Genomic DNA, 27,863 nt, shown 5'->3' with positions numbered 1-27,863 from the left:
GGGGTAGTTATACTGCCCTGGCATTCTAGGGGCCCAAATGTGTGGTAAGGAGTTTGAAATCAAATTCTGTAAAAAATGACCTGTGAAATCCGAAAGGTGCTCTTTGGAATATGGGCCCCTTTGCCCACCTAGGCTGCAAAAAAGTGTCACACATCTGGTATCTCCGTACTCAGGAGAAGGTGGGGAATGTGTTTTGGGGTGTCATTTTATATATACCCATGCTGGGTGAGAGAAATATCTTGGCAAAAGACAACTTTTCCCATTTTTTTATACAAAGTTGTCATTTGACCAAGATATTTATCTCACCCAGCATGGGTATATGTAAAAAGACACCCCAAAACACATTCCTCAACTTCTCCTGAGTACGGGGATACCAGATGTGTGACACTTTTTTGCAGCCTAGGTGGGCAAAGGGGCCCATATTCCAAAGAGCACCTTTCGGATTTCACTCCTCATTTTTTCCTGAATTTGATTTCAAACTCCTTACCACACATTTGGGCCCCTAGAATACCAGGGCAGTATAACTACCCCACAAGTGACCCCATTTTGGAAAGAAGACACCCCAAGGTATTCCGTGAGGGGCATGGCGAGTTCCTAGAATTTTTTATTTTTTGTCACAAGTTAGTGGAAAATGATGATTTTTTTTTTTTTTTTTTTTTTTCATACAAAGTCTCATATTCCACAAACTTGTGACAAAAAATAAAAACTTCCATGAACTCACTATGCCCATCAGCGAATACCTTGGGGTCTCTTCTTTCCAAAATGGGGTCACTTGTGTGGTAGTTATACTGCCCTGGCATTCTAGGGGCCCAAATGTGTGGTAAGTAGGTAAATGACCTGTGAAATCCGAAAGGTGCTCTTTGGAATGTGGGCCCCTTTGCCCACCTAGGCTGCAAAAAAGTGTCACACATCTGGTATCCCCGTATTCAGGAGAAGTTGAGGAATGTGTTTTGGGGTGTCTTTTTACATATACCCATGCTGGGTGAGATAAATATCTTGGTCAAATGCCAACTTTGTATAAAAAAATGGGAAAAGTTGTCTTTTGCCAAGATATTTCTCTCACCCAGCATGGGTATATGTAAAATGACACCCCAAAACACATTCCCCAACTTCTCCCGATTACGGAGATACCAGATGTGTGACACTTTTTTGCAGCCGAGGTGGGCAAAGGGGCCCATATTCAAAAGAGCACCTTTCGGATTTCACAGGTCATTTTTTACAGAATTTGATTTCAAACTCCTTACCACACATTTGGGCCCCTAGAATGCCAGGGCAGTATAACTACCCCACAAGTGACCCCATTTTGGAAAGAAGAGACCCCAAGGTATTCGCTGATGGGCAAAGTGAGTTCATGGAAGTTTTTATTTTTTGTCACAAGTTAGTGGAATATGAGACTTTGTATGAAAAAAAAAAAAAAAAAAAAATAAGCATTTTCCACTAACTTGTGACAAAAAATAAAAAATTCTAGGAACTCGCCATGCCCCTCACAGAATACCTTGGGGTGTCTTCTTTCCAAAATGGGGTCACTTGTGGGGTAGTTATACTGCCCTGGCATTTTCCATGGGCCCTAATGTGTGGTAAGTAGGTAAATGACCTCTGAAATCCTAAAGGTGCTCTTTGGAATATGGGCCCCTTTGCCCTCCTAGGCTGCAAAAAAGTGTCACACATCTGGTATCGCCGTATTCAGGAGAAGTTGGGGAATGTGTTTTGGGGTGTCATTTTACATATACCCATGCTGGGTGAGAGAAATATCTTGGCAAAAGACAACTTTTCCCATTTTTTTATACAAAGTTGGCATTTGACCAAGATATTTCTCTCACCCAGCATGGGTATATGTAAAATGACACCCCAAAACACATTCCCCAACTTCTCCTGAGTACGGCGATACCAGATGTGTGACACTTTTTTGCAGCCTAGATGCGCAAAGGTGCCCAAATTCCTTTTAGGAGGGCATTTTTAGACATTTGGATACCAGACTTCTTCTCACGCTTTGGGGCCCCTAGAATGCCAGGGCAGTATAAATACCCCACATGTGACCCCATTTTGGAAAGAAGACACCCCAAGGTATTCAATGAGGGGCATGGCGAGTTCATAGAAATTTTTATTTTTTGGCACAAGTTAGCGGAAATTGATATTTTTTATTTTTTTCTCACAAAGTCTCCCGTTCCGCTAACTTGGGACAAAAATTTCAATCTTTCATGGACTCAATATGCCCCTCACGGAATACCTGGGGGTGTCTTCTTTCCGAAATGGGGTCACATGTGGGGTATTTATACTGCCCTGGCATTCTAGGGGCCCTAAAGCGTGAGAAGAAGTCTGGAATATAAATGTCTAAAAAATTTTACGCATTTGGATTCCGTGAGGGGTATGGTGAGTTCATGTGAGATTTTATTTTTTGACACAAGTTAGTGGAATATGAGACTTTGTAAGAAAAAAAAAATAAAATTCTGCTAACTTGGGCCAAAAAAATATCTGAATGGAGCCTTACAGAGGGGTGCTAAATGACAGGGGGGTGATCAATGACAGGGGGGTGATCAATGACAGGGGGGTGATCAATGACAGGGGGGTGATCAATGACAGGGGGGTGATCAATGACAGGGGGGTGATCAGGGAGTCTATATGGGGTGATAACCACAGTCATTGATCACGCCCGTGTAAGGCTTCATTCAGACGTCCGGATGCGTTTTGCGGATCCGATCCATCTATCAGTGCATCCGTAAAAATCATGCGGACATCTGAATGGAGCTTTACAGGGGGGTAATCAATGACAGGGGGGTGATCAGGGAGTCTATATGGGGTGATCACCACAGTCATTGATCATGCCCCTGTAAGGCTTCATTCAGACGTCCGGATGCGTTTTGCGGATCGGATCCATCTATCAGTGCATCCGTAAAAATCATGCGGACATCTGAATGGAGCTTTACAGGGGGGTAATCAATGACAGGGGGGTGATCAATGACAGGGGGGTGATCAGGGAGTCTATATGGGGTGATCACCACAGTCATTGATCATGCCCCTGTAAGGCTTCATTCAGACGTCCGGATGCGTTTTGCGGATCGGATCCATCTATCAGTGCATCCGTAAAAATCATGCGGACATCTGAATGGAGCTTTACAGGGGGGTAATCAATGACAGGGGGGTGATCACCACAGTCATTGATCATGCCCCTGTAAGGCTTCATTCAGACGACCGGATGCGTTTTGCGGATCCGATCCATGTATCAGTGCATCCGTAAAAATCATGCGGACATCTGAATGGAGCTTTACAGGGGGTGATCAATGACAGGGGTGTAATCAATGACAGGGGGGTGATCAGGGAGTCTATATGGGGTGATAACCACAGTCATTGATCATGCCCCTGTAAGGCTTCATTCAGACGTCCGGATGCGTTTTGCGGATCCGATCCATCTATCAGTGCATCCGTAAAAATCATGCGGACATCTGAATGGAGCTTTACAGGGGGGTAATCAATGACAGGGGGGTAATCAATGACAGGGGGGTGATCAGGGAGTCTATATGGGGTGATCACCACAGTCATTGATCATGCCCCTGTAAGGCTTCATTCAGACGTCCGGATGCGTTTTGCGGATCCGATCCATCTATCAGTGGATCCGTAAAAATCATGCGGACGTCTGAATGGAGCTTTACAGGGGGTTGATCAATGACAGGGGGGTAATCAATGACAGGGGGGTGATCAGGGAGTCTATATGGGGTGATCAGGGGTGATTAGGGGTGATCAGGGGCTAATAAGGGGTTAATAAGTGATGGGGGGGGGGTGTAGTGTAGTGTAGTGGTGCTTGGTGCTACTTTACTGAGCTACCTGTGTCCTCTGGTGGTCGATCCAAACAAAGGGGACCACCAGAGGACCAGGTAGCAGGTATATTAGACGCTGTTATCAAAACAGCGTCTAATATACCTGTTAGGGGTTAAAAAAAACACATCTCCAGCCTGCCAGCGAACGATCGCCGCTGGCAGGCTGGAGATCAACTCTCTTACCTTCCGTTCCTGTGAGCGCGCGCGCCTGTGTGCGCGCGTTCACAGGAAATCTCGCGTCTCGCGAGATGACGCGTATATGCGTGACTGTGCGCAGCGCTGCCACCTCCGGAACGCGATCCTGCGTTAGGCGGTCCGGAGGTGGTTAAAAGGGGTTGTACAGGTTCAGAGCTGAACCCGGACATACCTCCATTTTCACCCCGGCAGCCCCCCTGACTTGAGCATTGAAGCAGTTCATGCTCCGATGCTCTCCTTTGCCCTGCGCTAAATTGCGCAGGGCAAAGGCATTTTTTTGGACATCCGGTGACGTACCGGGGCTCTCCATGGGGCTGCGAGGAAGCCCGGTGACGTAACCGACACTAATGGGCGGGATTTAGCTCTGCCATAGCCAGTAAAACGGCTAGGGCAGCGCTAAAGCCTGCCCATCAGAGCCGGTGACATCACCGAACACACTGCCGGGTGGAAGTTTAACAAAAAGAGCCTGTGCCCTGCGCGATTTAGCGCAGGGCAAGGGAGCGCATCGGAGCATGAGATGCTCCGATGCTAGCCTCAGGGGTGCTGCCTGGGTGAAAATAAGGGTATGTCTGGGTTCAGCTCTGAACCCGGACAACCCCTATAAGGTCCCTTTTACACTGGACTATCATGTGGCAGATTATTCAGAACGACTGTTCATACGAATGCTCGATCCTAATCTGCCTGTGTAGAGGTGTCGCCGATCATCCGATTAACGAGCAAACTCATCAATTGGGAGAAATCATTGTTTATGCTGACACAAACCATTGTTTCTGTGCAGCAAATTATACTGTGTAAACAGCTATCTGCGCTTCAGAAGCAATGAATCTGTATGGAGACGAGCAACTGCAGTAGCAATCGGTCACTCCTACAAGTGGAGGTGATTGCTGCATGTAAATTGCCTAGCAGGCAATTAGCAGGAACGCTTCCGCCCCAATAATCGCCTGCTCAGTCAGCAGATTACAAATAGCTAAATATAGAAAATGGTGCTACAGTAGCCGAAAGCTGCTTTTGATGCCCACAGCAAGCTTGAACAGCTGCTTTCCATAATTTCTAGTGTAAGTAGTAGTGTAACAGAGACTTTTACACCAAATCTCTTCAGCCTCTCTCTTTCCCAGCACTCAGTTATCATTTCATCAACAGCTCCAATAGACAATTAATACAGAAATGGACACTGAACAAACTGGCAGAAGGCAGACATTTTATAAAATTATAGTGTATGATGGAGTTTCATTATTATGGATAATAGGGCTAGTCAAGGCCATTCACCAGTCCCACTTGTGCAGTACACTGCTTCACAGTTAGCTGTTGTAGCTTTTTACATATTTTTCACTTCCAGCGAACAGCATTTGTAATGGACTGGGCAAAGGAAAAGTTGTAATCTATGGTTGGAAAAGTTGGAATCTATGGTTGGAAAAGTTGGAATCTATGGTTGGAAAAGTTGGAATCTATGGTGTGTTAAAATACACATCCAACTGCTAATGCTTATAAATGAGGATTGCAATGCTTGCTTTTATGGCTACAGCCATTCTTTTCTTCTAATGTCATCTGTAAGGTTTACTCCAAGACCTTAAAGGGGTTGTCAGAGTATATAAATATATGCCCATGTGCCTTATAACCTATCTAATAATACCTTTGTAATGTAGTCTTTTTATCTAAAATATCTTGTTTAGGGGGTCACGTTCCACCAGGCTCCCTGTGGTGACGTTTCATGTACAGGCTTTATCCATGTCTTAGGGAGTGGCCAGGATCTGAACATGAAACGTCAGAGCCCGTGTGCCCGCCCCTCTCTCTCTGTTCTGGTTTATTGCCGGCTCCTGTGAGGGATTGCGCATGCACGTTCCTTACCAGAGTCGGCAGACCTGTGAAAACAGTTGCGCTTTGACCCACTGGCGATCAGACCCCAAAGCCACCCCCCACGACCACAAACAAGTAATCCATGCCCAGTGGCGTAGCCATCAGGGAAAGCAGCGGCTTCGGGGCCCAGCTCAGAAGGGGCCCAGGAGCAGTCACAGTACTTCCTCACACCGGACCCCTGTCAGAGCAGTTGACTTCTCCTGCATCGGGTCCAAAGTCCTGCACTTGCACCTCTGTCACTGACCTGACATCAGTGACATTGCTCCGCCTCTCTCCTCCTCAGTTCTAATGATGGACACTGACCAGCATCAGGACGGTACAATGTGGGCGGGGCTATACTATACACTATTCCTGCAGCCTGAACCTTCCATGCCCAGCATGTTGAATTGCCACAACTGCATCAGTGATCTGAGTAGGGTTATATTCAGCTTTCCCAGACTGTCCTCATGTCTCTGCACATGTGACCTGCAGTACAGTAGGAAGGCTGGGTGAATTATATCATGAGATGTCATCCAGCATTCTTGCCATCCTGCATGGCACAAGTGCAGAGGCATTAGAGTATGAGGGAGAGGCACAGCAGGAAAGCTGGGTGTCTATATATGTGTATTGTATATGAGTGTGTCCATGTATGTGGTGACTGTGTGTATGAATGCATCCATGTATGTGGAGAGTGCATCCATGTATGTGGTGAGTGTGTGTATAAGTGCATCTCTGTAAATGGTGAGTGCATGTATGAGTGCATCCATGTATTTGGTGAGTGTGTGTAGGAGTATTTCCATTTAATTGGAGAGTGCATGTATAAGTGCATCCATGTGTGTGGGGAGTGCGTGTATGACTGCGTCCATGTATGTGGAGAGTGCGTGTATGACGGCGTCCATGTATGGGGAGAGTGCGTGTATGACGGCGTCCATGTATGGGGAGAGTGCGTGTATGACGGCGTCCATGTATGGGGAGAGTGCGTGTATGACGGCGTCCATGTATGGGGAGAGTGCGTGTATGACAGCGTCCATGTATGGGGAGAGTGCGTGTATGACGGCGTCCATGTATGGGGAGAGTGCATGTATGACGGCGTCCATGTATGGGGAGAGTGCATGTATGACGGCGTCCATGTATGGGGAGAGTGCGTGTATGACGGCGTCCATGTATGGGGAGAGTGCGTGTATGACGGCGTCCATGTACGGGGAGAGTGCGTGTATGACGGCGTCCATGTATGGGGAGAGTGCCTGTATGACGGCGTCCATGTATGGGGAGAGTGCGTGTATGACGGCGTCCATGTATGGGGAGAGTGCGTGTATGACGGCGTCCATGTATGGGGAGAGTGCGTGTATGACGGCGTCCATGTACGGGGAGAGTGCGTGTATGACGGCGTCCATGTATGGGGAGAGTGCCTGTATGACGGCGTCCATGTATGGGGAGAGTGCATGTATAAGCGTGTCCATGGCATCAGTATGAAAGATACAGGGGCTTAAATACTTGTGGATACATAAAGGTAAATCAAACATGTCTATTACAATTGCAGCACAGGTTTTAAAGGGGTTGAGTTGAATATAAACTCAGTCAGCAACTGTAAATGTTAAAAATAAAGTTGTGCTAAAAATGACAGGCAAATAAATACAGTAAATAAAAAGTCACAAAATAGCCATATGAGAAGGGTTTGCACAGGAGGAAGGGGTTTGTGAAGAAGTGTGTAAGTGTGTGTGTGTGATTGTTATATATATACACAGTTGCAAGAAAAAGTATGTGAACCCTTTGGAATGATATGGATTTCTGCACAAATTGGTCATAAAATGTGATCCGATCTTCATCTAAGTCACAAAAATAGACAATCACAGTCTGCTTAAACTAATAACAAAGAATTAAATTTTTCCATGTTTTTATTACACACCATGCAAACATTCACAGTGCAGGTGGAAAAAGTATGTGAACCCCTAGACTAATGACATCTCCAAGAGCTAATTGGAGTGAGATGTCGGCCAACTGGAGTCCAATCAATGAGATGAGATTGGAGGTGTTGGTTACAGCTGCCCTGTCCTATAAAAAACACACACCAGTTCTGGGTTTGCTTTTCACAAGAAGCATTTCCTGATGGGAATGATGCCTCGCACAAAAGAGCTCTCAGAAGACCTACGATTAAGAATTGTTGACTTGCATAAAGCTGGAAAGAGTTATAAAAAGTATCTCCAAAAGCCTTGCTGTTCATCAGTCCACGGTAAGACAAATTGTCTATATATGGAGAAAGTTCAGCACTGCTGCTACTCTCCCTAGGAGTGGCCGTCCTGTAAAGATGACTGCAAGAGCACAGCGCAGACTGCTCAATGAGGTGAAGAAGAATCCTAGAGAGTGTCAGCTAAAGACTTACAAAAGTCTCTGGCATATGCTAACATCCCTATCTACGATACGTAAAACACTAAACAAGTATGGATTTCATGGGAGGATACCACAGAGGATGCCACTGCTGTCCAAAAAAACATTGCTGCACGTTTACAGTTTACACAAGAGCACCTGGATGTTGCACAGCAGTACTGGCAAAATATTCTGTGGACAGATAAAACCAAAGTTGAGTTGTTTGGAAGAAACACAATACACTATGTGTGGAGAAAGAGGCACAGCACACCAAGATCAAAACCTCATCCTAACTGTGAAGTATGGTGGTGGGGGCATCAGGGTTTGGGGCTGCTTTGCTGCGTCAGGGCCTGGACGGATTGCTATAATCGAAGGAAAAATGAATTCCCAAGTTTATCAAGACATTTTGCAGGAGAACTTAAGACCATCTGTCCACCAGCTGAAGCTCAACAGAAGATGGATGTTGCAACAGGACAACGACCCAAAGCATAGAAGTAAATCAACAACAGAATGGGAGACACTGTACGTATTCTGGTTTGGGCGCATAAATGCCATTAAAATGATGATACTTCCCAAAGTTTTATATATTTTACAGGCTTTGCCTATTGACATCCCTAAATATTTCTACAACACTCTTAGGAAGACGATTTAGAAATTTATTTGGAGATCAAACAGCAATAGGATACAATATAGTACCGTTTCTATGCCTAAGGCGAGCGGTGGTCTGGGGGTACCTGACTTCCTAAAATACTATCAGTCTATACACATAGCTAAATTAATGGAGTGGTTTATTAAGCCTTCCAGAAAGAGATGGATAGATATAGAAAGAGAGTCGCTGCTCCCTGAACACCGCTTGCTATTGTGGAAAACAGTAGAAAACCTTTACCCTCACAAAACTAAAAAAACAGGAGACCCTCTGACTAGTTTTTCCTTAAAAATCTGGCATAAAACTAATAAAAAATTGCAATTTCTGACATCTAATATGGCAGTGACCCCGGTGGGAACATTGATCCCTCCCCACCTCAAAGATCTAAAAAACAAGATAATGAAGGTGGAAGAATTATTTCTTGCACCAATAAGGAATTTAATACATGACAATGTCTTCATCTCATATTTAGATCTTAATGAATACTTTTCAGAATTAGATCTTTCCGTACGGGAATATTCGCTGCTTAAAGACCATATAATGAAATCAGAAATTTATAACTCTTCTGCCAACCCCTTAACGCCTATACAAAAATGCATCAAAACAAATACCCCGGTTAAAAAAAGCTATCTCCTCTATCTACAACATTATCAATAATCCCACCTCCCCCCCCCTCATACCTTGAAAAATGGACAGCAGAACTAGGTAGGGAGTTCAATAGCTCCGAGATAAAAGACATTATCGCAAATACAAGATCTAAATCAATTAGTCCCAAAATACAAGAAACTCACTTCAATATAGTCTCACGCTGGTACAGAACCCCTATTATACTTAATCGTATGCTCCCAGACGTATCCCCGTTATGCTGGAGATGTGAGGCGGAAAAGGGTACCATATCCCATATCTGGGTTCACTGCAAAAAACTAGAAGCCTTTTGGAAATCCATTACAATGATAATCAATAAAACCTTTAACACGACAGCTAAAATTCCCCCAAACCTGATTCTATTTAGTATATTCGATATACAAACTTCCACTATCAGGCACCCTTTAACACTACATATGTTAAATGTAGCCAAGCTACTTATCCCTAAACTTTGGAGGGAAAAAGAACCCCCATCCATTTCAGAGTGGCTGAAGGAGATGCATACCCTACATAATTATGAGAAACTAAGATTAATTAGAGATGATAATAAACCAAAATACCATCAAACTTGGGACCCTTGGATCAAACTGTTAGAAAAAGATGCCATAACTGAACATCTTTAATTAATCAACTTCATCATCCTGACCCTGTACTCATAAGGTTAGATTAAACCCGACTCCCTCCCATCTCCTTCCCCTTGTTTCCCCTGTTAATTCCCCCCCCCCTTCCCCCCCCAAAGTTACTGTTCTCTTTGAGACATAGCTGGGATGACTTGACTAGGTCTGCCACAATCAGTAATTTAGAAGTTGGATAAACTCCAAAGTATTAAGGTCACTGTAGTGGTATAGGCATATAACAAATGGCAAACACAATTCATGTTGTCAATAAAGACTTCGGTCCTAACTTGATATTTGATTGCCTGTCACCCCAGCGTCAATGGTTATAGGTTCAATAACTTTTGAGAACTGAAAATTTTCTTTCTTACATTAATACTTGATTGTTGTACAATCCCATTGTAATACATGTCATGATATTTAATGCCATGTAGACCAATCTTATTTATGTTTATGATATGGATTTTCATTATCATTTTATTGTAAAACAGAATTACTTTTTTGAACCTTAAAAAACTTGAATAAAAAAAGAATTTAAACAGAATGGCTTAAACAGAAGAAAATACGCCTTCTGGAGTGGCCCAGTCAGAGTCCTGCCCTTAGGCTACTTTCACACTTGCGGCAGAGAGATCCGGCAAGCAGTTCCGTCGCCTGAACTGCCTGCCGGATCAGGCAAAATGTATGCTAACTGATGGCATTAGTAAGACTGATCAGGATCCTCATCAGTCTTAAAAATGCCTGATCAGTCGAAAAAATGCATTGAAATGCCGGATCCGTCTTTCCGGTGTCATCCGGCAAAAACGGATCCGGCATTTATTTTTTCACCTTTTTTTCAGTCTGCGCATGCGCATACCGGAAGGACGGATCCGGCATTCCGGTATTCTGAATGCCGGATCCGGCACTAATACATTCCTATGGGAAAAAATGCCTGATCCGGCATTCAGGCAAGTCTTCAGTTTTTTTAGACGGAGATAAAACCGTAGCATGCTACGGTTTTCTCTTTTGCCTGATCAGTCAAAACGACTGAACTGAAGACATACTGATGCAAACTGAACGGATTACTCTCCATTCAGAATGCATGGGGACATACCTGAAAAGTTCTTTTCCGGTATAGAGCCCCTGTGACGGAACTCTATGCCGGAAAAGAACAACGCAAGTGTGAAAGTAGCCTAAACCCGATTGAGATGCTGTGGCATGACCTCAAGAAAGCGATTCACACCAGACATCCCAAGAATATTGCTGAACTGAAACAGTTCTGTAAAGAGGAATGGTCAAGAATTATTCCTGACCGTTGTGCACGTCTGATCTGCAACTACAGGAAACGTTTGGTTGAAGTTATTGCTGCCAAAAGGAGGTTTAACCAGTTATTAAATCCAAGGGTTCACATACTTTTTCCACCTGCACTGTGAATGTTTACATGGTGTGTTCAATAAAAACATGGTAACATTTAATTATTTGTGTGTTATTAGTTTAAGCAGACTGTGATTGTCTATTGTTGTGACTTAGATGAAGATCAGATCACATTTTATGACCAATTTGTGCAGAAATCCATATTATTCCAAAGGGTTCACATACTTTTTCCACCTGCACTGTGAATGTTTACATGGTGTGTTCAATAAAAACATGATAACATTTAATTCTTTGTGTGTTATTAGTTTAAGCAGACTGTGATTGTCTATTGTTGTGACTTAGATGAAGATCAGATCACATTTTATGACCAATTTGTGCAGAAATCCATATTATTCCAAAGGGTTCACATACTTTTTCTTGCAACTGTATATATGACAAATACTCCTCCGACCATTTTTGAGGAGTATTTTTTTTACCCGAGGAGGAGTATGAAATTTGCAGTGATTCAAAATACATAATATATCTGCCTACACTTGCTCACATCTGCGTTGGAGGCTGCGTTTGGAGCCTCTGTTGCAGATTCTGTCTAAAGACCGGACAAAAAAGCCTTATATGCAGCACTTTTTTGGTCTGGTAAAAAGACAGGCTCGTGAACAGAAACTGAACGGACTCCTTCATAGTAAGCGGGGTCTGTTCAGCTTCTTCCCTGCCAGTTAGGCCGGGTTCACATCATATTTTTGCCATATATTTAATGTACACACTTTCATTCCATTGTAAAAAAAAAGAAAAAAAAAAGGGGGCAATGCACGATTCATATACATCATCACACATGATAAGTTCAAAACCCTTCTGTGGGCATCTTTATTTAGAGGACAATAGAGCTGTGCTCTTGCAGTCATCTTTACAGGACGGCCTCTCCTAGGGAGAGTAGCAGCCGTGCTGAACTTTCTCCATATATAGACAATTTGTCTTACCGTACTATAATAGACAGTATCTTCCCCTCACATCAACAGTAAACTGGCAGTGGGTTTCATAAATATATATATATATATATATATATATATATATATATATTATATAAATAAAGATGGACAGCACTCCAAGATAATAAAATATCAAAAAATATATTCACCCATGTGGAACAAAATAGCAGCAGCGACGTTCCTTTATAAAATATATATATATATATATATATATATATATATATATATATATATATATATATAGTGGCGAAACCAACCTCGCCACAGTGTTTTGGAGGGGGCTGTTTGCTTATGTTGGATTATGGCCCATACTAACTTTGAAGGAGAAGACAGACCTAAATGTGACTTCCATGGAATTCGGGAACCCCTGCTCGGATCTGGGTGATTTTTGGATATGCTGTTCACCCAGCTCAGAGCTATCCATGGATGTATACATTATGGGGATATGTGGGGTTTTGGGGAAAAATGTGTGTTTTCTGTCTGTGAGTGATTAAGTTAGCCCATTACGTTTGGTAATTGTATTTTGTGGATTACATCTCAGACAATGCCAGTGTGTTAGTTAATTGCGTCTCAGACAATGCTCATTGTATTTTGTTTATTGCGTTACAGACAGAGGGAAGGGGATTTTGTGTACAATTGCTGGGAAGGTTTGAATACTGTAAATGCATGTGATTGGCTGTTTTTACAAAACCCTGTGGGTGGTAACCTTGTTGGAAGATGTGTATAAATCAATGCTTGTGTGTTCAAATAAAGAGAGTTCCTGTTTTTATACCTTCATGAAGTTTTGGCTCATGTTTGGGGAATGGGATAACTACACTCTTGGGGATTGCTATATCACAATACTCCCCTGAAGAGCTTGTTCATGGTCCCTGCTCTCTGCATTTAGGAGAGGTTCACCCACTGGAGCCTTGTCGTAGGTCCAGGGTGGGTAGGAGACGGCGAGACCTCCACCAAGCTTCGGCAGTTCGTGGGGTCTGCAGTGCTGACAGTGACAAGTGGAGTGCTTGGAGTCCTCTGGAAGCACTAGGAGCACCTATCAACGGAGGTACCTGGTCGGGGTGCTAGGCGTTCCGTTACACAATATATATATATATATATATATATATATATATATATATATATATATATATATAGGTAAGGTGAACAGAAAAGTGTATGGTAAAGTCCTGGAAGGGATCTATATCCCACCCAGCTTCCTCAACTGGGTGAGGTAAATAAAATCCAGAAGGTTAAAATGGTCTCAGCAATGTTTAGGTTGCTGAGACAGTTTTGTTAAGTTTATGGGCTGGATTTTATTGGACTGGGAGAAGGTAGGGTTGATAGAGGGACATCCCCAGTCCACCCCATTCCGGGACAGGTTTTCCCCTAGCCTGAGGGATCCCCAGCTGAAGCCAGCTGGGATCAGCAAGGGGAAATAAAGCACATTCCAGGCTGTCAGTCTGGGGGAGAGTAAAGCCTGGAGAAAGTCTGGGAAACTGGCTGCCCTGCTGGCTAGAGAAGCTGAATTCTCTGTGTGACCTGTGTTCAATAGGTGAGCTAGGATCTTCACTGTATTAGCCAGAGCCCAGGTGTTTATTTTGGTTTGGTTTATGTTTTGTGGTGCTGGGCCTTCACGTTACCCAGTGAATTATAACTGGGGTTGCCTGTATTGCGTTGCATGTCCTACTGGGGTAAATAAAGTTTTTTTGCTATTTTTACTTTTTGGAGTGCTGCCCTTCCTTTTTCTACTTTGTATTTATTGGATTGGCGACAATCCGCTTTGGGCCAGTTGCACCCACCAGCTTGTAATATATATATACATACACACATACATATATACATGCACACATACATATACACACAGGTCCATATATATGTGGACACTGGCACAAATTTTGTTTTTATTACCCGTTTACAAAAACATATTCAAGTTATAGTTATATAATAGACATGGACCAGACTTTGAGCGTTCATTTTAGACTTTTAGCTTTCATTTGAGGGTATGGACATTAAAATTGGATGAAGGGTTTAGGGGTTTCAGCTCCTTTACATGTGGCACCCTGTTTTTAACCACTTCAGCCCCCAGTGCTTAAACACCCTGAAAGACCAGGCCACTTTTTACACTTCTGACCTACACTACTTTCACCGTTTATTGCTCGGTCATGCAACTTACCACCCAAATGAATTTTACCTCCTTTTCTTCTCACTAATAGAGCTTTCATTTGGTGGTATTTCATTGCTGCTGACATTTTTACTTTTTTTGTTATTAATCGAAATTTAACGATTTTTTTGCAAAAAAATGACATTTTTCACTTTCAGTTGTAAAATTTTGCAAAAAAAACGAGATCCATACAGAAATTTTGCTCTAAATTTATAGTTCTACATGTCTTTGATAAAAAAAAAATGTTTGGGTAAAAAAAAAATGGTTTGGGTAAAAGTTATAGCGTTTACAAACTATGGTACAAAAATGTGAATTTCCGCTTTTTGAAGCAGCTCTGACTTTCTGAGGACCTGTCATGTTTCCTGAGGTTCTACAATGGCCAGACAGTACAAACACCCCACAAATGACCCCATTTCGGAAAGTACACACCCTAAGGTATTCGCTGATGGGCATAGTGAGTTCATAGAACTTTTTATTTTTTGTCACAAGTTAGCGGAAAATGATGATTTTTTTTTTTTTTTTTTCTTACAAAGTCTCATATTCCACTAACTTGTGACAAAAAATAAAAACTTCTATGAACTGACTATGCCCATCACGAAATACCTTGGGGTCTCTTCTTTCCAAAATGGGGTCACTTGTGGGGTAGTTATACTGCCCTGGCATTCTAGGGGCCCAAATGTGTGGTAAGGAGTTTGAAATCAAATTCTGAAAAAAATGACCTGTCAAATCCAAAAGGTGCTCTTTGGAATATGGGCCCCTTTGCCCACCTAGGCTGCAAAAAAGTGTCACACATCTGGTATCTCCGTACTCAGGAGAAGGTGGGGAATGTGTTTTGGGGTGTCATTTTATATATACCCATGCTGGGTAAGAGAAATATCTTGGCAAAAGACAACTTTTCCCATTTTTTTATACAAAGTTGGCATTTGACCAAGATATTTATCTCACCCAGCATGGGTATATATAAAATGACACCCCAAAACACATTCCCCACCTTCTCCTGAGTACGGAGATACCAGATGTGTGACACTTTTTTGCAGCCTAGGTGGGCAAAGGGGCCCATATTCCAAAGAGCACCTTTCGGATTTGACAGGTCATTTTTTTCAGAATTTGATTTCAAACTCCTTACCACACATTTGGGCCCCTAGAATGCCAGGGCAGTATAACTACCCCACAAGTGACCCCATTTTGGAAAGAAGACACCCCAAGGTATTCCGTGAGGGGCATGGCGAGTTCCTAGAATTTTTTATTTTTTGTCACAAGTTAGTGGAAAATGATGATTTTTTTTTTTTTTCATACAAAGTCTCATATTCCACTAACTTGTGACAAAAAATAAAAACTTCCATGAACTCACTATGCCCATCAGCGAATACCTTGGGGTCTCTTCTTTCCAAAATGGGGTCACTTGTGGGGTAGTTATACTGCCCTGGCATTCTAGGGGCCCAAATGTGTGGTAAGGAGTTTGAAATCAAATTCAGTAAAAAATGACCTATGAAATCCAAAAGGTGCTCTTTGGAATGTGGGCCCCTTTGCCCACCTAGGCTGCAAAAAAGTGTCACACATCTGGTATCCCCGTACTCAGGAGAAGTTGAGGAATGTGTTTTGGGGTGTCTTTTTACATATACCCATGCTGGGTGAGATAAATATCTTGGTCAAATGCCAACTTTGTATAAAAAAATGGGAAAAGTTGTCTTTTGCCAAGATATTTCTCTCACCCAGCATGGGTATATGTAAAATGACACCCCAAAACACATTCCCCACCTTCTCCTGAGTACGGAGATACCAGATGTGTGACACTTTTTTGCAGCCTAGGTGGGCAAAGGGGCCCATATTCCAAAGAGCACCTTTCGGATTTGACAGGTCATTTTTTTCAGAATTTGATTTCAAACTCCTTACCACACATTTGGGCCCCTAGAATGCCAGGGCAGTATAACTACCCCACAAGTGACCCCATTTTGGAAAGAAGAGACCCCAAGGTATTCGCTGACGGGCATAGTGAGTTCATGGAAATTTTTATTTTTTGTCACAAGTTAGTGGAATATGAGAATTTGAATAAAAAAAAAAAAAAAAAAAAAAAAAATCATCATTTTCCACTAACTTGTGACAAAAAATAAAAAATTCTAGGAACTTGCCATGCCCCTCACGGAATACCTTGGGGTGTCTTCTTTCCAAAATGGGGTCACTTGTGGGGTAGTTATACTGCCCTGGCATTTTCCAGGGGCCCTAATATCTGGTAAGTAGGTAAATGACCTGTGAAATCCGAAAGGTGCTCTTTGGAATGTGGGCCCCTTTTCCCACCTAGGCTGCAAAAAAGTGTCACACATCTGGTATCTCCGTACTCAGGAGAAGGTGGGGAATGTGTTTTGGGGTGTCATTTTACATATACCCATGCTGGGTGAGAGAAATATCTTGGCAAAAGACAACTTTTCCCATTTTTTTTATACAAAGTTGGCATTTGACCAAGATATTTATCTCACCCAGCATGGGTATATGTAAAATGACACCCCAAAACATATTCCCCAACTTCTGCTGAATACGGAGATACCACATGTGTGACACTTTTTTGCAGCCTAGGTGGGCAAAGGTGCCCAAATTCCTTTTAGGAGGGCATTTTTAGACATTTGGATACCAGACTTCTTCTCACGCTTTGGGGCCCCTAAAATGCCAGGGCAGTATAAATACCCCACATGTGACCCCATTTTGGAAAGAAGACACCCCAAGGTATTCAATGAGGGGCATGGCGAGTTCATTGAAAAAAAAAATTTTGGCACAAGTTAGCGGAAATAGATTTTTTTGATTTTGTTCTCACAAAGTCTCCCTTTCCGCTAACTTGGGACAAAAATTTCAATCTTTCATGGACTCAATATGCCCCTCAGCGAATACCTTGGGGTGTCTTCTTTCCAAAATGGTGTTATTTGTGGGGTGTTTGTACTGCCCTGGCATTTGAGGGTCTCCGCAATCATTACATGTATGCCCAGCATTAGGAGTTTCTGCTATTCTCCTTATATTGAGCATACGGGTAATGAGATTTTTTTTTTCCGTTCAGCCTCTGGGCTGAAAGAAAAAAATGAACGGCACAGATTTCTTCATTCGCATCGATCAATGTGGATGAAAAAATCTCTGCCAAAAAAAGAAAAAGGAGGGGAAAGGCGTCTGCCAGGACATAGGAGCTCCGCCCAACATCCATACCCACTTCAGCTCGTATGCCCTGGCAAACCAGATTTCTCCATTCACATCAATCGATGTGGATGAATAAATCATTGCCGGGATTTTTTTTTTTATATATATACAAAGTGTTTGCCAAAGTATATGAACACCGCCACCTCCTCAGCTCATATGCCTCGGCAAACGTATCTTTTACTGCAGAGGAGAAATCTCGTCTTGCAGCGCCGCATACACCGACTTGCGTGTAATCTGACAGCAGCGCAATGCTTCTGTCCGAATGCACATCAGTGCTGCAGCTAGTCGATCGGTTGGTCCACCTGAAAGGTAAAAAAAACAAAACAAAAAAGAAAAAACCAGGCCGCAAAGCAATAACTTTATTAACTGTTGAACAGAACATAGAAACTTTTTTTAAACTTTTTTAACTGAACATTTAACTTTTTTACTTACCGGTATTTTTTTTTTTGTTTAGTTTTTTTTACCTTTTATAGAACAAACCTCTCCTTCCCCATGGGACAATGTGCAAAGCGCAAATCGCCCAAAGATGTGGCGAAGTACGTTATGCACTTTATCCCAGGTGAAAGGAGAGGTTTGCAGCAGCTGTGAGTGAATGGGCCCTAATAGCCCTGTGTGCCTGTCCTGGTGAGATGTGATCCCTATGCTAGGTGTACCTGTGTGTGGTACTTCCGGAAACACTCTCCATAGCATAGGGCAGGGTGGTCAGCACAGTCAGGACAGAAATAGCGGGTGTCACGCCTTATTCCACTCCTGCTACAGACACGACATCTTTTTCGGGGTGACGGTTGGGTTGAGGTACCAGGAACGACACTGGGGAAATGTCGCTCGTGTAGACGGCTAACTACACTGGTGGATGGGGCCACGGAACCTCCTGGGTAAAGGAGGTTCTCGATGATCTCTTCCTGGAATTTGAGGAAGGATCCTGTTCTCCCAGCCTTACTGTAGAGAACAAAACTATTGTAGAGCGCCAATTGAATTAAATATACAGACACCTTCTTATACCAGCGTCTGGTTCTGCGGGAAACTAAATACGGAGACAACATCTGGTCATTGAAGTCCACCCCTCCCATGAGCGCATTATAGTCGTGGACTGAGAGGGGCTTTTCAATGACACGGGTTGCTCGCTCAATTTGGATTGTCGTGTCTGCGTGAATGGAGGAGAGCATGTAAACGTCACGCTTGTCTCTCCATTTCACCGCGAGCAGTTCTTCGTTACACAAGGCAGCCCTCTGCCCCCTTGCAAGACGGGTGGTTACAAGCCGTTGGGGGAAGCCCACGCGACTAGTTCGCGCGGTGCCACAGGCGCAAATCCGTTCTAGAAACAAATGCCTAAAGAGGGCCACACTTGTGTAGAAATTGTCCACATAAAGATGGTACCCCTTGCCGAATAAGGGTGACACCAAGTCCCAGACTGTCTTCCCACTGCTCCCCAGGTAGTCAGGGCAACCGACCGGCTCCAGGGTCTGATCTTTTCCCTCATAGATCCGAAATTTGTGGGTATAGCCTGTGGCCCTTTCACAGAGCTTATACAATTTGACCCCATACCGGGCACGCTTGCTTGGGATGTATTGTTTGAAGCCAAGGCGCCCGGTAAAATGTATTAGGGACTCGTCTACGCAGATGTTTTGCTCAGGGGTATACAAATCTGCAAATTTCAGGTTGAAATGGTCTATGAGGGGCCGAATTTTGTGGAGCCGGTCAAAAGCAGGGTGGCCTCTGGGACGGGAGGTGGTATTGTCGCTAAAATGCAGAAAACGTAGGATGGTCTCAAATCGTGTCCTGGACATAGCAGCAGAGAACATGGGCATGTGATGAATTGGGTGCGTTGACCAATATGACCGCAATTCATGCTTTTTTGTCAGGCCCATGTTGAGGAGAAGGCCCAAAAAAATTTTAAGTTCGGAAACTTGGACTGGTTTCCACCGCAAAGGCTGGGCATAATAGCTTCCCGGGTTAGCGGTTATAAATTGTGTGGCATACTGGTTGGTCTCTGCCACGACTAAGTCCAAGAGCTCCGCAGTCAAGAACAGCTCAAAAAATCCCAGGGCCGAACCGATTTGAGCCGTCTCAACCCGAACTCCAGACTGGGCGGTGAAAGGGGGAACTACTGGTGCGGCTGAAGTTGGTGACTGCCAATCAGGATTTGCCAGCACCTCAGGGACTCTACGGCCCGTCTTTGCGGTGGCTGCGACGGGGTAACTATTGCACGTGCCACCGTACCAGCTTCAACTGCCCTTCTGGTGCTCGCTACTTCACCATGTTGTACGGCAGTGCTGGTACTAGGTCCAGGAAGGGCTGCGCTGCTGGTGTATGCCTCACCACGTGATCCGGCAGCGACAGCCCCACTCTGCTGCTCTTGAAGCGGATCCTGCGTAACCTGTGGTCTAGCGACATGGGGCCGGGTACGCCTGGTGCTGCCAGGGACCTCCACCTCCTCGTCCGAACTTTGGGTCAGAGAGCCACTGCTTTCCACAGGTTCATATTCTGACCCGCTAGATTCGTCAGATGAGGGTTCCCACTCCTCATCCGACTGGGTCAGAATCCTGTAGGCCTCTTCAGAAGAATACCCCCTGTTTGACATTTTGGACTACTAAATTTAGGGGTATTCCCTGAGACTACCCAAGAAAAAAAGCAAACCTGTCTTACAAAGGGGAGGCTAGCGAAGTACCGGAGGCTGCTGCGGTTGATAAAAAATATCAAAACTGATTTTTTTATCGCCGCAGTGCGTGTAAAATGAATGTGCAGTGATCAAAAAATATATATTTTTTGTCACTGCGGTGGGGCGGGCGTGGGTGAACGCACGTGTGGGCGACCGATCAGGCCTGATCGGGCAAACACTGCGTTTTGGGTGGAGGGCGAGCTAAGGTGACACTAATACTATTATAGATCTGACCGTGATCAGTTTTGATCACTTACAGATACTATAAAAGTACAAATGCTGATTAGCGATACGCTAAACAGCGAATAAAAGTGACTGCGGTGCGGTGGGGTGGGCGCTAACTGACGCTAACTACCTAACCAAGGGGCCTAAACTATCCCTAAAACCTAACAGCCAATACCAGTGAAAAAAAAAAAGTGACAGTTTACACTGATCACTTTTTTTCCTTTCACTAGTGATTGACAGGGGCGATCAAAGGGGTGATCAAAGGGTTAATTGGGGTGCAGGTGGGTGATCTGGGGCTAAGGTGTAGTGTTGGTGCTACTCACAGTTCAGTCTGCTCCTGTGCTGGATCCAACCGACGAAAAGGACCAGCACAGGAGCAGACAAGCCATATAACAGATCATATTTACTAATATGATCTGTTATATGACTTTGGATTGGATTTTTTGAAAATCGCCAGCCTGCCAGCCAATGATCGTTGCTGGCAGGCTGGTGACGAAATACTTCTTTTAATTTTGCCGGCCCGCGATGCGCATGCACGGGCCGGCTTTGAGCGAAATCTCGCGTCTCGCGAGATGACGCGTATATGCGTGACTCTGCGCAGCGCTGCCACCTCCGGAACGCAATCCTGCGTTAGGCGGTCCGGAGGTGGTTAAAGGGACCACAAGTAATTGGACAATTGTTTCATGGGCAGGTGTGGGCAATTCCTTCATTATTTAATTCTGAATTAGGCACATAAAAGGCCTGGAGTTGATTTGAGGTGTGGTGCTTGCATTTTGAAGATTTTGCTGAGAAATAAAGATGCGGTCAAAGGAGTTCTCCATGCAGGTGAAACAAGCCATCCTTCTTCTGCGAAAACAGAAAAACCCCATCCAAGAAATACCAGAATGATGGAAAGAAAAAAAGTATGGCGAAGGCATGGTATAGCTCATGATCCAAAGCATACCACATCATCTGTAAAACACGGCGGAGGCAGTGCATGGCTTGGGCATGTATGGCTACAAGTGGCACTGGGTCCCTAGTGTTTATTGATGATGTGACACAGGACAGAAGCAGCCGGATGAATTCTGGGGTTTTCAGAGACATACTGTGTGCTGAAATCCAGCCAAACTGATTGGTTGGCGTTTCAAAATACAGATGGACAATGACCCCGAACATAAAGCCAAAGCAACCAAGGAGTTTATTAAAGCAACGAAGTGGAATATTCTTGAATGGCCAAGTCAGTCATCTGATCTGAACCCGTTAGAGCATGCATTTCACTTGTTAAAGACTAAATTTCAGACCGAAAGGCCCACAAACAAACAGCAACTGAAAACCTCTGCAGTAAAGGCCTGGCAGAGCATTAAAAAGGAGGAAACACAGCGCCTGGTGATGTCCATGAGTTCAAGACTTCAGGCAGTCATTGCTAACCAAGTATTAGAAATTAACATTTTATTTACAATTATTTAATTTGTCCAATTACTTTTGAGCCCCTGAAATGAAGGGATTGAGGTTAAAAAATGCTTTAGTTCCTCACATTTTTATGCAATCATTTTGTTCAACCCACTGAATTAAAGCTGAAAGTCTGAACTTCAACTGCATCTGAATTGTTTTCTTCAAAATCCATTGTGGCAATGTACATAACAAAAAATAGAAAAATGTTGTCCCTGGCCAAATATATATGGACCTAACTGTATATACAGTCGTGGCCAAAAGTTTTGAGAATTAGATAAATATTGAAAATTGGAAAAGTTGCTGCTTAAGTTTTTATAATAGTAATTTGCATATACTCCAGAATGTTATGAAGAGTGATCAGATGAATTGCAAAGTCCTTCTTTGCCATGAAAATTAACTTAATCCCAAAAAAAACTTTCCACTGCATTTCATTGCTGTCATTAAAGGACCTGCTGAGATCATTTCAGTAATCGTCTTGTTAAGGGCTCTTTCACACCTGCGTTCTTTTCTTCCGGCATAGAGTTCCGTCGTCGGGGCTCTATGCCGGAAGAATCCTGATCAGTTTTATCCTAATGCATTCTGAATGGAGAGAAATCCGTTCAGGATGCATCAGGATGCCTTCAGTTCTGGAACGGAACGTTTTTTGGCCGGAGAAAATACCGCAGCATGCTGCGCTTTTTGCTCCGGCCAAAAATCCTGAAGACTTGCCGCAAGGCCGGATCCGGAATTAATGCCCATTGAAAGGCATTGATCCGGATCCGGCCTTAAGCTAAACGTCGTTTCGGCGCATTGCCGGACCCGACATTTAGCTTTTTCTGAATGGTTACCATGGCTGCCGGAACGCTAAAGTCCTGGCAGCCATGGTAAAGTGTAGTGGGGAGCGGGGGAGTAGCATACTTACCGTCCATGCGGCTCCTGGGGCGCTCCAGAGTGACGTCAGAGCGCCCCAAGCGCATGGATCACGTGATCGCATGGATCACGTCATCCATGTGCATGGGGCGCTCTGACGTCATTCTGGAGTGCCCCGGGAGCCGCACGGACTGTAAGTATACTGCTCCCCCGCTCCCCACTACTACTATGGCAACCAGGACTTTAATAGCGTCCTGGCTGCCATAGTAACACTGAACGCAATTTGAAGACGGCTCCGTCTTCAAATGCTTTCAGTACACTTGCGTTTTTCCGGATCCGGCGTGTAATTCCGGCAAGTGGAGTACACGCCGGATCCGGGCAACGCAAGTGTGAAAGAGGCCTAACACAGGTGAGAATGTTGACGAGCACAAGGCTGGAGATCATTATGTCAGGCTGATTGGGTTAAAATGGCAGACTTGACATGTTAAAAGGAGGGTGATGCTTGAAATCATTGTTCTTCCATTGTTAACCATGGTGACCTGCAAAGAAACGCGTGCAGCCATCATTGTGTTGCATAAAAATGGCTTCACAGGCAAGGATATTGTGGCTACTAAGATTGCACCTCAATCAACAATTTATAGGATCATCAAGAACTTCAAGGAAAGAGGTTCAATTCTTGTTAAGAAGGCTTCAGGGCGTCCAAGAAAGTCGAGCAAGCGCCAGGATCGTCTCCTAAAGAGGATTCAGCTGCGGGATCGGAGTGCCACCAGTGCAGAGCTTGCTCAGGAATGGCAGCAGGCAGGTGTGAGCGCATCTGCACGCACAGTGAGGCGTAGACTTTTGGAAGATGGCCTGGTGTCAAGAAGGGCAGCAAAGAAGCCACTTCTCTCCAAAAAAAAATCAGGGACAGATTGATCTTCTGCAGAAAGTATGGTGAATGGACTGCTGAGGACTGGGGCAAAGTCATATTCTCTGATGAAGCCTCTTTCCGATTGTTTGGGGCATCTGGAAAAAGGCTTATCTGGAGAAGAAAAGGTGAGCGCTACCATCAGTCCTGTGTCATACCAACAGTAAAGCATCCTGAGACCATTCATGTGTGGGGTTGCTTCTCATCCAAGGGAGTAGGCTCACTCACAATTTTGCCCAAAAACACAGCCATGAATAAAGAATGGCACCAAAACACCCTCCAACAGCAACTTCTTCCAACAATCTAACAACAGTTTGGTGAAGAACAATGCATTTTCCAGCATGATGGAGCACCGTGCCATAAGGCAAAAGTGATAACTAAGTGGCTCAGGGACCAAAACTTTGACATTTTGGGTCCATGGCCTGGAAACTCCCCAGATCTGAATCCCATTGAGAACTTGTGGTCAATCCTCAAGAGGCGGGTGGACAAACAAAAACCCACTAATTCTGACAAACTCCAAGAAGTGATTATGAAAGAATGGGTTGCTATCAGTCAGGAATTGGCCCAGAAGTTGATTGAGAGCATGCCCATTCGAATTGCAGAGGTCCTGAAAAAGAAGGGCCAACATTGCAACTACTGACTCTTTGCATAAATGTCATGTAATTGTCGATAAAAGCCTTTGAAACGTATGAAGTGCGTGTAATTATATTTCACTGCATCACAGAAACAACTGAAACAAAGATCTAAAAGCAGTTTAGCAGCAAACTTTGTGAAAACTAATATTTTTGTCATTCTCAAAACTTTTGGCCACGACTGTATACCAGTTTCATCTATGTGTTGAGGGCAACAAAAGGAACAATATTTTGTATTTAATTTGAATTTCATTTTCAATGGTACAATTTTCAGAGGTACAATACAAGAAACCCCCAAAATTCTTAAAATACATAGTTGTCTATGAATAGAGTTAAAATTCACTTTCTGATGGAAGTGTCCCTTAACAAAAAACTGGCTCAATAACAATGGAAATCCGAGACTACAAGATGCTATTTTTACTGTAAGATTTCCGAAAGTTGCTGGCAAGAAAACTTTGCTTGTTTGCCCAACACATGAAGTATACATTTTAACACTGTGGCAAAATTAAACCTGTAAAGATAGGGAGGGTGGCCAATACACTCCTGCAGGCACTACTGCTACTGACTTGTAGCTTTACAGACAAAACTTTATTCACTTCTAGGCAAGAACAATCTGCTTATGGTAGAAATGTCAAAGATATACGGTAACAGTTTTGCCTCTCTACAAATCACTAATCAGACCACATGGAATATTGCATACAATTTTCGGCACCTTTGTATAAGAAGGATATGACTGTACTGTAGGGGGTGCAGAGAAGGATGACCAAGGTAAGGCCTCATGCACACGACCGTTGTTGGGTTGGGTTCCGTGTCCGTTGTTCCGTTTTCCGTGATTTTCTGCGGACCCATTGACTTTCAATGGGTCCGTTGAAAACTCGGAAAATGCACCGTTTTTCATCCGCGTCCGTGATCAGTGTTTCCAGTCCATCAAAAAAATATGACCTGTCCTATTTTTTTTCACGGACAACGGTTTGCGGACCCATTCAAGTCAATGGGTCCGTGAAAAAACACAGAGGCACACAAGATTGTCATCCGCGTCCGTTTTTTTCCTATCATTTTCAAGGCAAACTTGACTTAGATTTTATTTTCACTTTTCATGTCTGGTGATCCTCCAAAAATCAAGGAAGACACATGGGGAAAAAAACGGAAACGGATCACGGAACCCTGTTTTGCGGACCGTGAAAAAATACTGTCGTGTGCATGAGGCCTAATAAAGTGAACCAGTGAATTGCAGTACCAAGACATGTTAGCAAATTTAGGTTTGTTTAGTCTGCAAAAAAGACAGCTTAGTGGAGATCTAACTAGAATATAAAAATATATGCATAAAAAGGACAGAGATCTTGCGGATGGTCTTTTTTTATACACAAGCCTGTAACCATAACAGGTCATCCTCACAATCTAGAGGAAAGGTCTCACCATCACAAATGGGAATTCTTTACTGTAATGGTACATTCACATGACGCTATCAAAATCTGCTGCAGTTTTTCACTTTGGATGTCTTGGACTCCACTGAATGGAGCTAAACCACGAGTGGACACCTGCCGTGGCTTCAAGAGACATTTTCTGCATACTGCACATGTCCCTTCTTGACATGGTCATGGCTTTAAACCTGCCAGCCTGCAAAATGCACAGCTGCCTCCCATTGAAAACAAAGGGACACCTTAAGAGCAGTGAGACTATGGAACTCTCTGCCAGAGGAGGTTGTATGCCTTTCTTGAAAATAAAAAATATTGAAGGTTATATGTAGAGATGAGCGAATTTCAGGTTATTAAATTAGTTCACGCTTCGTTTACTGGTAAAAGGCGAATTACGTTATGGATTCCGTTACCACGGACCACAACGCAATTCTATGACGAAATGCCTTTAGAGGTATTCCGTTATAATAAAAGTCTATGGCCTGCATAACGGATCGGTCGCATAACGGATCCGTCACATAACGGATCTGTTATGCAGGCCATAGACTTCTATTATGACGGAATGAATAACGGAATGCCTCTAAAGGCATTCCGTCATAGAATTGCGTTATGGTCTGCGGAAATGGAAAAATATGAAATTCGCTCATCTCTAGTTATAGGCATCAGATTCTGGAATTGGAATGCTGATCCAGAGATTTATTCTTATTGCCATATTTGGAGTAGGGAATGAATTTTTTTCCTTTACTATGGAGCAACTGGCATCTGTCTCATGACGGTTTTCTGTGGTTGGACTTGATAAACCTGTGTCTTCTTTTCCCAAACTTACTATGTGACTGTGTAAGTTAATGACTCCAGTTATAGATGACGTCATCTGAGAGTCCAAACTTTCCCATTACGTGTGATCACGCTGAATTTTACATGTGTGGGTGTTGTCAACCAATACAAAACATCTCATCTAACTTCTTAATATTCCCCAGTAATACATTACTTTCACCACGGACACCCTAAAACTGACTCATGAAACCTTTGCACTACGTCCCGACTTTAGGAAGAGCAGTTTGCCGCTAGTCTGTATGAAATAAATCATAAACAGGAGCAGAGAATTAGTCAGGAACTACTAACAACTAACAAAATTCCAAAAACATTGAAACATGCGTAACATGTAAATCCCATATTTTTCGCTCTATAAGATGCAATCTCCACCCCTCCCCCAAAGGGGGAAGGGGAACTGTCAGTGTATCTTATGGGGTGAATGCTAATGAGCAATTCCATTCTCGGTGTTCATTAGCACAGGAGTACAGGGAAGGAGAATACAGTGCTCGAATGCGGCCTCTGCACTCACCACTTGCTGGTCTTCTCCTGCACAGGGCGAGGACGTCAGAGCGCTCTGTGACTTCATGCTGTGTGATTGCCTAAAAAACTGGCACATGAATTCCCTATAAGGGATTTGCGTAGTCAGCAAGGAAAGATTCCTGGGCTCAAAAGCTCAGTGTTCTGAGTTCTGACGCCATTTTCCTGGGACAAATGAGGCTTATTAGACATAGGATGCTGTAGAATGAGGGGGCATTTAAAGTTGTCTACAGACAAAAGGCCAACTGTACTGCTTGCCAGTTATATAGGTGCTAATGGAATAGGCTAAACTGTACTGCTTTTCCCGGTAACGTAACGATGCTAATAGAATTATTGCATGCTACCATGTGCTGCTATATATATCAGCAGACCAGAAGATACTTCAAAAGCTGCAGCACTCTGGCGAGTGCAGTTCGGTTCATTGGTTACATAATCTAGGCGCAGCTCAGTTATAGTGTCGAGTGAACTGGGCTTCAGATGCTTCATCCGAAGTAGCTTCCTTCAAAATTTCAGAATAATACCGTACAGAGATTCGTCTCCGTACAGTATTAAAAAGTATGGGCTCCGATGAGCCAAAGTTAGTTAGTTATTCATGAAGTCGCACGTGACTTCGTTGAATAACTTTGGTAGTTGATT

General features: G+C 43.6%; 1 protein-coding gene and 1 long non-coding RNA gene across 9 annotated transcripts in view; both read right to left on the bottom strand.

The window, feature by feature from the left end:
- CAMK2D (calcium/calmodulin dependent protein kinase II delta) overlaps positions 1-27,863 on the bottom strand; it is a 420,621-nt gene that overhangs the window by 289,908 nt on the left and 102,850 nt on the right. The gene's annotated exons all lie outside the window — the stretch shown is intronic.
- On the bottom strand, positions 5,684-26,011 carry LOC120989906. Its single transcript, XR_005776341.1, has 3 exons — positions 26,001-26,011; positions 9,118-9,124; positions 5,684-5,798 (listed from the first exon to the last, which is right to left on the bottom strand). It is a non-coding gene; the product is annotated as an uncharacterized LOC120989906 (long non-coding RNA).

This window comes from Bufo bufo, chromosome 2, assembly GCF_905171765.1.
Source record: "Bufo bufo chromosome 2, aBufBuf1.1, whole genome shotgun sequence".
Taxonomy (NCBI): Eukaryota; Metazoa; Chordata; class Amphibia; order Anura; family Bufonidae; genus Bufo; species Bufo bufo.
Note: the sequence above shows the minus strand (reverse complement) of the source record. Positions and strands in the feature narration are given on the sequence as shown.